The 5,000-nt window shown below is 38.3% G+C and overlaps 1 protein-coding gene across 1 annotated transcript in view; it reads left to right on the plus strand.

Moving 5' to 3' along the window:
- Positions 1 to 3,658, plus strand: part of LOC137997648 (nucleolar complex protein 2 homolog) — a 50,934-nt gene extending 47,276 nt beyond the window's left edge. Inside the window, exons 19-20 of the mRNA XM_068843753.1 lie at positions 1,583 to 1,663; positions 3,601 to 3,658. The gene's annotated coding sequence lies outside the window, so the exon portion shown is untranslated. The remainder of the gene's footprint in view (positions 1 to 1,582; positions 1,664 to 3,600) is intronic.
- Positions 3,659 to 5,000: the final 1,342 nt, after the last annotated feature.

Consider the following 5,000-nt stretch of genomic DNA (forward strand, 5'->3'; position numbering starts at 1 on the left):
ATGCTCAGCGTTCTCTTTAGTTTTGTAACATATAAGGTTTACTTGCTTAATATTTTCTGCATGTGCACTGTATTAAACAAGCTTTTATTTAGCAAATGCAAACGCATAAATGTAAAATAATTGTCTGTTTCTTATAGTGTGAACTGGGTATCAAGACTGCTTAGACAGTTGTGACACGTTTTGTGTACCCGAGACAACATACGATGGATGCTTTGGAATTTTTTTTAAATTCATCAATTCAAGACAAATAAACATACGTTTTACTAAAAAGGAGTTTGACGACACAATTCCTTTCTTGGATGTTATGATTCACAACCACCACCTTTGCCCAACAACGACAGCTTTGCACCAGAAAACATTTACGGGTCTTTATAACTAATGAGTTTAGTTTTACCACGTTATCCTATAAAATTGGCCAGGTCAAAATACCTCTTGATAGAGCCTTTAAAATTGGTTTTCACAACAGTGTTAATAATCGTGCCTTCATTTTTTAAATGCAGTTCATCAGGGCGGGGCCACCCCGTGGAAACTTTTATTGAGTAAACTCCCACCCTCAACCTGAAATACACACCGTAGAGATAAATATTACTCTCCCACCCCGGTTTTTAGGTCTTATGTTAGACCTTACAGTATTCTTTTAGTGGTTTCTTTGCTTAAGGGCGCGTATTGGCAGGGTAAGTGTTTTTCTATCGATGGTCGAGGCTTAATTGAAGATGTTCTATACAGTACAGAAAATTTGATCTCTTGCTCTGTAACTTGACATATAAATTTCTTGGGTAAAGGGGAAGTTTCAAATGAAGCAGTAATACTTTGTCGATAAAGGAATGAAAACGACTTATTGGTTTTATGAACTTACTTGATAAGGTAAACGTCACCTTAAAGAGATCGACAGAAACACCAACATTTTTGGACACTAAGCCCTTCTCAGAGTTTAGCTATCTTATCCACATGGACAGGATACTTGTATTAATCACCTGACTTGGTAAAGTAAATTGATTAACATAAAGAGCAGGAAAACTAATGTTCCTTTGAGATGCTACTAGTGAAGTGCCACTTTGAGTGAGGATATAGAATCTCCAAATTCTCCTCTCTCTAACAGATTTTGCTCAAAACAAAATTCAAAGGCAATCGACCAAAGCTTACCTGATTTTGAACATGTGTGAAGAAATTTTGTTGCTTTAAAGATCATTAGTTGTTTACCCTCACTAACTATTATCTCAAACGTCTGGGCAGAGAGGTCAGTTTTCATCTTTGTTTATGTATTTTTTCAAACAAGCTAGCGGTAGGGTTAGCAACCTAAAAAATAGATTTCACCAATAGCTCTTACATCAATTTCTTTTGATAGGCAGCTAAGAAATAGGAAATATGAATGGAGAAACTTAACCCTCTTTATGTGATTCGAACTTTTCGCACCCCAGGCATCATCGTGACTTTTGCAAAACTTGTGTCTGTCAGTCTTGGAGAATACAGATCATTCACAATTCAGTTTCCATTTCCTGGTTTTGGTCTCTATCACTAAATTCTCACTTACTTTTAATTTTTCCTTTTTCTTTTTGTTTTGCCTTTCCATTTTTGGGAGAAGGGAAAGTTGGAATGAATACTTCACTGTTTTCTACCATGGCCTTTGGGTGGATTTTGGCACTTGTCACTCTAAGCTTTTCAGGTAGGCAAAACTTGTCAGGGATAATTTTATCTTTTTGACTTTCAAATCATAATAAAAGAAACGATTTAGAAATACATGAAACAAGAAATATAAGTGAAAGAAACCGACGTTTCGGTGCATCTTGCGCCATTATCAAGGTTATGAAGATAAAATGCGGTTTGTAAAAAGGCTACGTTAAAACGAATTTGCATAAAAGAGTGCCAAGCTAATTACATGAATACTTTAGCACGAAGAGAATCCGACTGTACATTCAATGCTGGTTTAAGATATTGAATACACAGCATTTCATTAACAAGGCAGTCAAATTTGTTCGTGCATTTCTTGATTACATTGAAGCGTGCTAAGAAATTGTTCGGAACAGCAGTTCCGAACAATTTATTGATTCCGTCATCAACAGGTTTATCACCTCGAGAGTCGCAACAGCATACCGATGACGCCATCCGGATAGTTCTCCCCTATAAAGATCAGGATGCTGCAGTGTCTGTCAAACGACAACTTAGAGATCTTAGTAGCAAGGTGCAGAGGACCATTCAACCCGTGTTTACTAGCCGCAAGCTTAAACAAGATCTAAGCTTGCGTGAGCCCAAGCCTAACATCGTAACCCAGCAATGCGTTGTTTATTTATTCAAGTGTGACCTGTGCGATGCAGGTTATGTCGGGTACACAAAGGGCCACCTTCACACGCGCGTTGAGGGACACCGTCAAAAGGCGTCATCTATTTACAGGCATTATTGCAAAGATCATAACACTGCTGTTCCGAACAATTTCTTAGCACGCTTCAATGTAATCAAGAAATGCACGAACAAATTTGACTGCCTTGTTAATGAAATGCTGTGTATTCAATATCTTAAACCAGCATTGAATGTACAGTCGGATTCTCTTCGTGCTAAAGTATTCATGTAATTAGCTTGGCACTCTTTTATGCAAATTCGTTTTAACGTAGCCTTTTTACAAACCGCATTTTATCTTTATAACCTTGATAATGGCGCAAGATGCACCGAAACGTCGGTTTCTTTCACTTATATTTCTTGTTTCATGCAAATCATAATATTACAAAATAAAGCAGCACTATACTCTCTCATTAAGGTTAATTAACAAGAGAAAGAAACAACTATTCACGTCAGATTCGCTTGCCAGTTGTGAATGTTTACCTCGTCGATTCACGCCTCAGTAAATATCCACCACTAGCCAGCTTCACATTAGCGAATAGTTGATAACTAACCAGTGAACAGCATGAAATATTTGCTTAAAGCTTCATTTTCTATGCTTACGCTTTAACAAGTCAAAAGGCAAATAATAAAGAAAAAAGACAATTGTATATTAAATTTTGTTAAAAATTGGATCATTGGATAATGCAATTCGAGAGTTTTGATTGGCTAAGCCATCATGGGTTATGAGCCATTATACCATGATCTATAAACACGGCAAGCATATGCGTGATTTTTTGGGCCTTTTCACTTTTTTGTAGTCTAGTTTTCTATATTTTGGGGGCGTTTTTAATAAAACAATTATTCCACTCACGCTTGTTGGATATGAGATGATTATAGCCAACTCGGCGCTACGGGCCTCGTTGGCTATCTATCATCTCATATCCAACGCGCGCTAATGGAATAATTGTTAAAAACACCACCACAGGAACTTAAACTGTTTGACATTACAATAACAAAACCAGATTCACTCGCGCAATTTTGGTCAGAAATCATATTCGTGACTTCAGACCAAACTGCACTCGACTCAGTTCAATAACTAGTATATATCAGTGTGTTCAAGGAAAATATCTATCTTCCACTGTTAGGAATAGACGGGTCTCTTGACATCTTTATGTCTAGTAAGACGTTTACGGTAAAACTTTAAAACTTTACGTAAAACTTTAAAGCTTATTTTAGTGACCAGGTATGTCAGTATGTTTAAGGGAAATATCTGTCTTCTACTTTTAGGAATGGTCGGGTCCACTGACATGATCTGTCCGGCTAGTGAGACTTGTACAGAATGGCTGCCAGTTTCTGAGTGCACTAAGACTTGTTCTGGGGGAACGAAGAAGGTTTCAAGAACATGCACTGCAACAATGAAGTGCAACGAACAGCCCTGCGGTAAGTTTACTTTTCGTATGTAGTAAATTACTGCTCATAAATTTGTACATTATTTTATTATATAGATACTGATGAAATACCAGGATTTCTCCTTTTACTAAAAAATCATGTCTTCACCGCGCGCAGTGAACAACATATCATTTTTATCTTTCACATGCGAGAATATAGCTGTCGTCTTTGTAAACGAACACGATTAGCCAATAAAACAAGAGCTTCCTCTTCCTTGTAAGATACTTTTGTGCTTTAATATAATTATTCTCTACTACATTTCATGTTACACAACATGCGTGTTATTAATTAGCGGTTGGTGACCACTTTTTCGTCATTTAAAAAAATGAGTGGAACATGTTGTTTTAAATCTGGACATTTCATCAATATCTATGTAATAAACATAACATTACATGGCCGCTTGGGGATATGAATTTTATCTTCTCGAGCTCAAGGTATCTCTCAATCGTTCGCTTTGCTCAGTCGTGAGAGATACTTTCAGCACTCGAAGATAAAATTCGTATACCCGCGCGGCCATGTAATATCCTCTATATTATCCAGTTGAGTGTAGTCTAGACTTGCCACAAGTCGACTTCGAAAGAAAGCGAGCGAGCGAGCGAACTCGACTGGCGAGGTCCCGAGATGAGCGACGGAGTCGCGAGTCGACTTGTTCCGCCTGTGGAATATTAAATTTAATGTGCATATTGTTGGCGCGAAAAAACTGGGTGCGGCGTAGATATTTGACAGCCTGCGCCGCCCGCTGGTCGTTTGGTGAAATAAACAGTTCTCAAATGACTGGACGGTCAGAATTCCTCGATGAATCCATATGGAGATGACCTGACTCCAACAAAATCTGTTTCTTGGGTCAGTCTCTCCTCAAAATCAAAAGAAGCAATTTTGTTCTCCAGTGCCAATATAGTGGAACGATGACTGCCAAATAGCGCCTCGGGACTCGTAAACACAAAGTCTTATATTTCCTCTGAAGCTTCTTTGTTTTCTGTCTCGGAACTCGAAGTGTCCTGGCCCGAGACAACAGCTTTGACCCCTTTCTCGCTAAAGATCGACACTTGATCTTTCATTAGTGAAACCAAAGAGAAAATAACAAGGGAAACTGTGTATACAAGATTTCTTTCGCCATCTTCGTAAAAATCCAATCTAAACGGAGCGATTTGAAACGTGAGCCTTTTCTCTGAGCCTGTCGGCGCAACCATCAAGACATCTCGGCCGCCAACGTAAGCCTCTACAACTTTCCGTTGATT

The sequence above is a fragment of the Montipora foliosa genome, chromosome 3 (assembly GCF_036669935.1).
Source record: "Montipora foliosa isolate CH-2021 chromosome 3, ASM3666993v2, whole genome shotgun sequence".
NCBI classification, from domain to species: domain Eukaryota; kingdom Metazoa; phylum Cnidaria; class Anthozoa; order Scleractinia; family Acroporidae; genus Montipora; species Montipora foliosa.